Below are 10,660 nucleotides of genomic sequence, written 5' to 3'. Positions count from 1 at the left end.
TTCGCTAAACTTACCCTCGATCAGTAACAGAAATTTCAGTTGGACATTGAAAACCGATTGGCAGAGGCTAGAGAAAACTCAACCACCCAGCTAAACGAACACTTCAAAACGGAAGACAGCCGAACCACCGCCAAAAAGCTGTTTGGGTTTTTTTCAAGACCAAAACCAGTTCCAGGCAAGAACAACAAGAGGAAACGAGAAGAAAGCCACTGACTTTCAACTAAAACAACCGGTCTTTTTCAAGACCACCCAATCTCCCAAAGAGAGATTCCAACACGTTTAAACTGTGTCTTTAATTAAATTATCTTGCTATCATTTTAGCGGATATATTTAATATTTTCCTTTAAATATACATTCCCAACACACAATAAACATGGTTAATCGGAAACATAATAAAAGAAAGTCACTCGCACAAAACCATAGACAAGCCAATCGCTTTTCCCGCCATTGCTCAACCCTGTCCCAACAGAGACAACTTAATCTGTTATCAGATTTGGCTAATCAAAGCGAACAATTCATAACTAACCTTTCCAGTGTTGAACTTTCTATAGATCAGAAAATCGCACTAGGTAAAGGTTTGAACTTCGTTCCCACCGCCGCCAAACCCACACGCCGTGCTCTTTTGATAGATATAAACACTTTCAATCGAAGAATGAGAGTAAAATACTTTATGCACAATAAGACTTATCGAACACAACCCTTCAAAACACAATCCACCAGGTCTCCCAAATCGAGGGTACATTTTTTGCAGATTTATCATCTTGGTGCCTTTAATGGCCGTACTGTTACTGAGGGCGTTAGGAAAATGCTGGAGGAGACCTTCGACCATTGCCTATCACTGAGCTACAACCTCAGTGGTAAAGGCAAGACGGGTAAAATGAGCTTCCAGGAACTTCTCCTGTACAAATCAATATTTGGGTAAGGATATTCCTGTCATTGGTGGTACATGATTATTGGTTCAAGAAAAAAATCAAAGCGAACAATTCATAACGAACCTTTCCAGTGTTGAACTTTCTAAAGATCAGAAAATCGCACTGGGTAAAGGTTTGAACTTCGTTCCCACCCCCGCCAAACCCACACGCCGTTCTCTTTTGATAGATATGAACACTTTCAATCGAAGAATGAGAGTAAAATACCTTATGCACAATAAGACTTCCTGAACACAACCCTTCTTTCTAGTTTATTTCTTTTTGGTTATTTTCAAGAATTTTGATTGTACTATGGGGAGCATTCTAAATGCTTGTTATTATTATTTGGCCCTATTCTTAGAAAAAAATTAACTACCATGCCACGCCCCAAAATGTGGTGGTTTGAAAATTTTGAGGACGGCATTTATTATGTATTCTAACAAGATACTGGCAAAGGAGCCAACCGTTTAGTTACTTCATCGTGATAATCTTAGCTGCTATGGTACAGGTGAACCAAATGCACAATACACAGGTTCTGCGCAGAAAACAATTGAAATAGTAAAACATTTCCACAAACAACAGGATGCAGGGAGTAATTGAAAAACGTATGGGAGAAGTCAAACGTGTCAAATTACAGTATGAAAGATGCAGTCATCGCCATAACCTTTTTTATTTTTTTTTAAGAAATATCGAATGCAAGTAGTGAACAGTTTATATTGTTCATCTTCTTCATTCGAAGAAGAGGGCTTAGACTTGGAACACAATGAAATTCAGGGGATGGAACCATATCAATTTGAGCCAGAATTGACCAATGACGAACCAAACACTTACACTTACAAACATAGTGTAAGTACGTAATGTTTTTGACAATGTTTATTGTCAGTTGGAAAATGACAGGGAATGGTTTTTTATAATGTGGGGGGGGGGCGAGGGACTGGCAGAGAATCCTTATTGTCGGGGTGAAGTGGATGGACAGTGAATGTTTATTGTAACGTAGGGATTACATGTAGGTGGCCGACGCATTTTTTGCGGGATTGTCTGCAAGCTCGTTTAGTTTATTTTGTGGAGTTGACTGCACACAGATATTTACTGCAATCGTTGGTGGAGCAGAGATAATTCATAAGTGAAGCAAAGCATTTCGATACATGGTTACAGAAAGAAAGAGCCATTTTTAAATATGGTCTTTCAGGGTTTAATTCCGAACAAAAACCATGCATTTATTTGTCTTTTGCCGAGGAGCGGAAAATCACAGAGAGAAACAGCGGCAACAAGCAATGTATCCCGTAGTTCTGTTCAGCGGATTTGTGAAGGGCAATCTCACCCGTGTCAGCATGGCTGAGGTGGGCGAAAAAGACTTATTTCTAAGCACCAGGAGCGTCTTTTGGTGAGAAATGTACAAAAACTTAGGAAAACAGAGAGGCCATTTACTTTGGCAAGACTTAAGTCTGCATGCGGACTGATGCACGTCTCAGATAGAACCATGAGGCGTGCCATGAATAGACTTGGATTCAAGTACAGGCAAGCTCGTAAAAAGGGACTTGTAACAGATTTGGATCTGAAGAAGAGGTTCGCCAAGCAGATGACCCTTGAGTACCCGCCAATATATGGACAAGATGCCACCTCTTTTGCCCACAAATTTAACCCAGTGGATCAAGCCAGAGGGGCTGGTGTGAGGGTATGGCAAAGGCGCACTGAGGGTCTGATCCAGCATTGTACAGCAAAAGGGAGCAAAGTTGGATCAGGGGGACGAGTTGTCTGCTGTGAGCACATTTTTCAAAACGTCAATTAATAAAAATAGTCTGTCGCCATCGGGTACCTGAGTGTAGCTAGTAATATTGTGCCTGTAAGTACACCATGTATTTGTTGACCTTAAACAAATACCACATGATAGTAACTTGACAATCAATGCGCTGCAACTGACGTTTCCTGAAGTACAGTTCTCCGTCCCAAACCCTGTACTGGCAACTGGACAACTCTGACCAAGAAAATAAAAACAAGTTAGTTTTTGTACATGAAAGAGGACACCCTGTATTTGTTGATTTGTATTTATCTTTGGAGAAACATGATTGGGCATACGCACGAGGACATTAGACCAAATGTTTTCAAGATTTTCAAAGTGTCTTTGGAGACACATGGTTGGGCATACGCACGAAGACGTTGATCAAATGTTTTCGAGATTTTCAAAGTTTTTTTTGAGAAACATAGTTGGGCATACACACGAGGACATGGACCAAATGTTTCAAGTTTTTCAAAGTGTCTTTTAAGACACATGGTTGGGCCTACCCACGAAGACATTGATCAAATGTTTTCGAGATTTTCAAAGTGTTTTTGGAGACGCATGGTTGGGCCTACCCACGAAGACATTGATCAAATGTTTTAGAGATTTTCAAAGTGTCTTTGGAGACGCATGGTTGGGCATACGCACGAGGACATGGACCAAATGTTTTAAAGATTTTCAAAGTGTCTTTGGAGACGCATGGTTGGGCATACGCGCGAGGACACGGATCAAATGTTTTCAAGATTTTCAAAGTGTTTTTGGAGATACATGGTTGTGCATACACACAGGGAACCAAAGATTTTCAAGATTTTCAAAGTGTCTTTGGAGACGCATGGTTGGGCATACACACGAGGACATTGACCAGTCGTTTCAAGATTTTCAAAGTGATTTTGGAGATACATGGTTGGGTATACACACGAGGCATTGATCAAATGTTTCCAAGATTTTCGACATCTCTATGGAGACACCTCCTAAGATATTGTTAAAGGCGGTTCAAAAGCCCAATTTTGAGACCGCATCTTCAAATCTCTTGAGGAAATTAAGGTCGATCAGAGGGCCATTCGGCGAACGATAGACAAGTTGTGGGAGGAAAGGCCTAAACCTCCTTCAGACAATGTTTCAAGTTTGGCGACCATGCTTCCCCTAAAGACTCTAGACGAAATTAACGAATTCGAAAGGATGCTGCAAGATGCAGAGTTCCAGAGCAGAGTGGTGAGTTTTAATGGGAGTGGACACTTTGTAATTACTCAAAATAATTATTAGAATAAAACCTTACTTGTTAACTAGTAAAGGGTAGCTGTTGATATAAAACATCGCGAGAAACGGCTCCCTCTGAAGTATAGTTTATGAGAAAGAAGTAATTTTCCACGAGTTTGACTTCGAGACCTCAGAATTGGATTTTAAAGTCTTTAAATCAAGCATCTGAAAGCGCACAACTTCGTGTGACAAGGGCGTTTTTTCAATAAATATTATCTTGCAACTAGCGTTGTTGGCCAAGTGAGCTCAAATTTTCTCAGTTGTCTGGCAGTTGATACTAAGAATATTGTTATTGGTCATTTCAACTTGGTTTCAGGTGGTTCCTTTGATGTTTAACCCAGGGGGAGGGGAGTTGTCTGCCGGGCCCAATGCAGCAAAACTTTCGTCTGGCAGTTGATGTATTGGTCACATTTCAACTTGGTTTCAGGTGGTTCCTCTGATGTTTAACCCGGGGGAAGGGAGGTGTCTGCCGGGCCCAATGCAGCAAAACTTTCGTCTGGTGATTGATACTGGTCAAAGAATAGTGTTATTGGTCATTGCTTGGTTTCAGGTGGTTCCTTTGATGTTTAACCCGGGGAAGGGAGGTGTGATGTCTGCCGCGCAAAACAGTCCGGCGCCTGATATTGTCTTGTGTTAAGAATAGTGCATTAGGCCTATTGGTAATTTCAACTTGGTTTTAGGTCGTTCCTCCGATGTTTAACCCCGGGGTGGGGGTGTCTGGTAGGCGCAATGCAGCCAAATTATGAATCAAGGGCCACAACTTAAATAGTATACACCTTTCAGCCGCACAGCTGGTGTCGTTATTAAATTACGGGCTTAACGTTTGAAAGAATACCACCACTACGCGCGGTGTCGGCCGGGGGCGGAGCTCCAAAAGGGGGAGATTTTAGCATATTTTAAGAGGCTGTATCTCAGAAACGACATGGAGTATGGATTTAATTTTTGGTTTGTGTTCATTTTAGCCATAGTGGAACAATTAGACAAAGTTTCATGTAAATCTGAGGTAATTTGACAACTGGTTAATTTCAACCCATAGGTTTGTACACTAAATATTTGGGGGAGGGGGTGTCTGGCAGGCCTAATGCAGCAGAAAATTTGTCTGGCGGTTGATTTTTTTTACTTAGTATCATGGTAAAGCCCTTTTCCACTTGGTTTCATGTGGTACCTAGAATGTTTGATTCAGTCCATTATTTTGCCTCTTTGTTGGGGGTCCATGCGCCACATGCAGCGGGGGGTCCCCGGCAGACATCCATATCTGATTATGTCAGGTTATCCACTAAACGTTCCTGTAGTCAAATATTGGTACCTCGTTCCTTTAACCAAAGTGCTCTGGGCTGCCGGTCTAGTAGTGGCCGGCGTGTAAATCCATCCATCCAGGCACGTGTGACGAGCGCCCTCTGCTGTAGGAATTTGGGACAGCCAGTTTTGAGCATTATTTTTAATGGACTTAGTTTTGTCATGGTTTTGTCCTTCCCTTGCTCTGTGGTCCTTCACATCAAACTTTGATGCAAGACACAGATAATATAAGTGTGTGATTTAAAACATAAGAAAGACTAACTTTACACAGAGACTATTCTTTGACAGGGTGTGTGAATAATCCCCTAGGTGATTCTGCCCCTCCCCCCCCCCCCGGACTATTGTGTCACTGCTTATTTTAAACTTTGAAATTAAAGAAAGGAGCTAGGTACAGGCGTAGGGCCTAAGGGATCTTAATTAGACAAAATGATACTGTGCCTGTGGATATAAAAGTATATTGATTAAAATGAATAATAATAGGAGCTAGACTATTATTGCTCCATGGTTAAAGGTACTGTATGATATTAAAAATAATTGTTTGTGTAAAAACGTACTCGAAACGAGCACGAGAGGTTGTTAGTATAAAATGACAGGAAACATACCGAACAGTGTAAGGGAATGCTGAGCATCACAAAACACTAGTTTTTTTTCTGGCGATGGCACGGGATTGGGACTCGAGTCAAGTCTAACTGCATGGCAAATTCAGACTGAAGCTAGACTTTATTTCAAGCCTAAGATTGCGGTATTCCTCTGCATCAGCCATGAAAACGCCCCCACAGATGCTATCCTGCGCCCCAACTCGCAATGGACGGAGGTTAATCTAACCATAGGAGGGCACTAACTCAGGCAACATTGTTTACATGAACAATTAGGGTCTACATGACAGCCAAACCATGTTAAAGACCACACAAAATTAATCAGATTTTGTTACAAATTACAGAAGGAATATTAGAACTTTGATATGAACTTTGATATCATGTACACGATTTTACTAAAAATCATTTTAGTATTGTTTTTTACTTCATTCAAAATTACAAAACAGTCCTGCTCAAATCTTTTTAAATTTGAGAATAAACCCACCTCTTTTTGAAAAATGAAAGTAGATGTCTTTAAAATACTACCTTGAAGGATACCAATCTTTAACTTGTCAAAGATCATTCTAACTCGTCGATCACAACGTCACTTTTGCATAACAATAACAAAATTGTACAAATTTGGGCACAATATTGGTAAGTGAAGTTGCAGGAAAACATTGAAAGGAAATGACAACCTATTGCTCCAACTACAAACACCTGAGCAGTTTTCAAGCGAGGTCACAAAGGATTTTCAGCCCACCCTCTTCTCTACAATCAAGTCTCAAGTAATAATTGTGTTGTTTTCCTGAGAAGTTAACAGTCAAAAAGTTTATTTTATCAGAATATTTGGAAGGAACATCATCTTTCAGTCACTTGAAAGGAAATGTCATTAGATATTGTAGAAGGCCATATGTGGTGATAACCAATTTGGAAACTTTGGAATATAATTGTTTCCTCCCCACTCTTTGTCCTGTGTTTTTAAAACAACAAAAACTAAATGTAATGCCGGGCTGCTGTAATGTAGCATTAGATGTTGCCATATCCACCCCCAAATACTGAAATTTTCCAGTAGCTTCAAGTGTGGAAATTAGAAAAAGCCAATTATTTTGTAAACAAAACTGCAAAATGTTAATAACAATAGAAAATACAAGCAAACCTCGTTTAAAAAGAACAAAAACAGATCTTGAAAGTACTTGTACGAAACCTAACTCTTCTTTCGTCATGCACCAATTTCTTTTCTTTTCATCACGATGCAAATTTGAAACTCACAAATTCTGAACTAAGCACCAGTGGAATCAAACCACTCACATCTGCTCTCATGGTAGTAGTACAAGAAATTGCTGCTATACCAAGAGAAATGTGTGTCAATCTGAAGTGCTTTGTTTAGTTACAAAACAGTGAGTAACAACAGACAAATTTGAAAAATGTTTATGGGCAAACAATTGTGTTTTGTTTAAAGACCAGTAGGCCTAGACCTTTATCATGATGCCTCTATCTTGGTCTTGTTCCTCGTATCAAATAATAATATTGAATGCTAATCATCATTTTGCAAATAGGAACCAGACTATTTTGTTCTTCCAGCCTCGGTTTGGTAACATTGATATCAATGGGAGAGTTTCAAGATGGCTGCACCATGATAAAGGTCTATTCTCACCCGTTGTATAATAGATGCATAAGAAAACAAATCTGTGAAAATTTTGACTCAACTGGTCATTTAATTTGCAAGAGAATTATGAAAGAAAAAATATCTGCATTGCTCGTTACCAAGTAAGTAAGTTTTAATGATAGCAACTATTTGAGTAGTTACCAATAGTGTCCAATGCCTTTAAGCGAGAAACATTACTTTACAGGGAGCTGATTCTCAGAATGTTTTACGTTATCAACAGCTCTGCATTGCTCGTTACCAAGTAGGTAAGTTTTAATGATAGCAACTAAACTGCGCCAATAAAGTATCTAAACACTTACAAATGGTCAGATATATCGGAACCTGAAATAGTATGCCAAAAAATAATTATTCATTTCGAGTCACCGTTAATTTCTGCACATTTTGACACATCTTGTGTTGCGCTACGATGTTGTTTAGTGGATTTATGGGCACTTGAGTGGCTTAAGGTCGAATTTCAAAAGTTGCAAAAGCCCCTATTCAAGCTAAATCGTTGTATTGTGACAAGTAAGATCAGCGTTTCTTTTGCCCGCCTTTTATAAATGATTTGTTTTTGTCGCATGTTGGATAAATCGGTTGCGATGAACATACAGCATTAATTGTCAGTAACCAAGCAAAGGTGCCAAAGATGGGAGGCATACATCATATGGGTTAAGAGCCAGATTCCCCGATATGGTAAGACAGAGAAAGGTGTTTCAAGATAACAAGAAAGATGGCTCAACTGACCAAACGGGAAAGGGGACGGATCGTTGGTTTGATAGAAGCCAGTATGTCGATTCGAGCTGCAGCTCATCAAGTTGGAACGTTATCAGCGACGGTCAGTAAATGGTGGAATCGCTACCAAACTCAGGGAAATGTGGACGACCTGCCAAGGAGAAGCCGTCCGAGGGTGACTTCTGCAAAGTAGAAAGTGAACAAGTCCATCTAGCCTGACGCCACTCTCGAGGGATTGCGACGCATCCTGATCAGGAAATGGCAAGGGAATGACCAGGGACAGATCAGAGGTCTCATTGGGAGTATGAGAAGACGACTCCTTGCCGTTCAGGGCCCAATTTCATAGAGCTGCTTAAGCCAAAAAATTGCTTAAGCACGAAAATAGCTTGCTTATTTTACACATGTTGCTGGCAAAAATGTCATGCCATGTACATTGCTTGTGACTAATAATTAGCTGTTGTTTACTTAGCATAACAATTGAGTGGAGTCTTAGCCGGCAATCTGATTTAACAAAACAAAGATTTTTTTGCTTAAGCAAAAATTTTTGCTTAAGCAGCTCTATGAAATTGGGCCCAGGACAGTGATGGGGGACACACCAAGAATGGAGGACAGTATATCAGCAGTTTTAGAGTTAAAGATACGGCAATAAACTTCATGGTCAAGTAAACAAAACGAGTGTGTGTCTTCTGTTTTGATTTTGTCTGTGTGTGATGCTTACGAGAGTTCCGTTCTGGAATTGGGATGAATAGGGGCTTTTGCAACTTTTGAAATTCGACCTCCAGCCACTCAAGTGCCCATGAATCCACCAAACAACATCGTAGCGGAACACAATAGGTGTCAACATGTGCAGAAATTAATGGTGAATAAAAATGAATAATTATTTTTGTGTATACTATTTTAGGTTCCGATAAATCTGACCATTTGTAAGTGTTTAGATACTTTATTGGCGCAGTTTATTTTGAGTAGTTACCAATAATGTCCATAGTGCCTTTAATTTACAAATTCCAGTGGAAGAGCATTGTAGTGCTGCAGAGTAAGCATGCTATAGGCTGATGTTGCTTTGCTACCTTCTTCCGTTATGCATGTCATGATGGGCATGTGCAATCTGTATCGGGCGATTTCTTCTTCATCAGTTTAGTTTGGCTACTTTGCAGTGAGGGAAGATGGTTGGGACAGCAGTCTGCCTAAACTTTCAGTCCTTTGGTCGAGGTCCAAATTGATCCTTGTCCCTAATCAAATTGAACAAAAACATAACCATAATAAATATATTTGAAGGAATAACATTTTGCCACAGATTCTGAGAACACGTTTTATCTTTTCCAAATACTCAAAAGATAATTAAAGTTTACCCTAACCCCCCCCCCCTCCCCCAGGCAGAAATGGTCAGTTCACAAGTACAGTATTCAGGCTTTGATGATTGTTTTTGAACAAATAAGTAAGTTTGTCCCTTTATATTCCATAAATTTTGTATATTCAATGTCAGAGACGGCCATTTATGCAGCAGATCATACACCACCATTAGAAATATTCAATAATGTTTTTTAATAAGGGAATCAATGTGTGGTGAAGAGGTTTTCAACTAGTGGTTTAATCCCAACGAGGCCTGGTTCTTGATAATTTTACCGAGACGAAGTCAAGGTATTAAACTATAAAGAACCAGGCCTCGGCGGGTAGGTATTAAATTATCAAGAACCAGGTCTCGGCGGGTTTAAACCACTAGTTGAAAACTGATTCAACACACTTTGATTCCCATTCATAAATATCTTTCCGGTCAAAAACATCATCACTTTTTGGTCAAAAAGTAAAATAAATGCAAAAACTATAATTGTTAAATGATTTCGTTCAACACAACACCCCTCCAGCTATAAAATGGTAGAGCCCTCTGCCGCCCTCGCATAAACAACTCCTTATAATGGAATGCTGTGCGCGTTGCGCATATCGCGTGATGTGGCACAACTGTTTCAGCCGTTGCTCTCGACCAATAGGAATGAAGAAACTGTCTTATAAGAACAGGTGCAAGGTCGAGTGTCACGCCATGAATTAACACTTTTTACCGGTCATAAACAAAGGTTTATACATACCCACTAACGAGCTCTCCACCAATAGGAATAGCGAAACTGTCTGAGGTATTTATGAATGAACAATCAATATTTTACAATGTTGTATGTGACACTGAATTGGTTAAATTTTAAAAGGTTGGGAGTTGAACAAGGATAACGTAATACTAGAGCGGAATTTGAACCAACGACCTCCGGATATCCTTGTTTTAGGGTGCCAGTCATGTAGAAGCCATACAACCAAAAACTGCCTTTTAGCCTCGGACCCAACCCACGTTTATGATACAACATTGGAAGCGGCAACAAAGGGATCACCTTATTGGAAAAGGACTATTTGTTTCCAATATCAAACAAGGCAAAGGGGTGCATGGCTTTTGACTGGCAACTCCCTATTTCTCAATTTGTAAGGATTC

The sequence above is a fragment of the Asterias amurensis genome, chromosome 9 (genome assembly GCF_032118995.1).
Source record: "Asterias amurensis chromosome 9, ASM3211899v1".
Classification (NCBI taxonomy): domain Eukaryota; kingdom Metazoa; phylum Echinodermata; class Asteroidea; order Forcipulatida; family Asteriidae; genus Asterias; species Asterias amurensis.
This window is presented reverse-complemented; position numbering follows the sequence as displayed.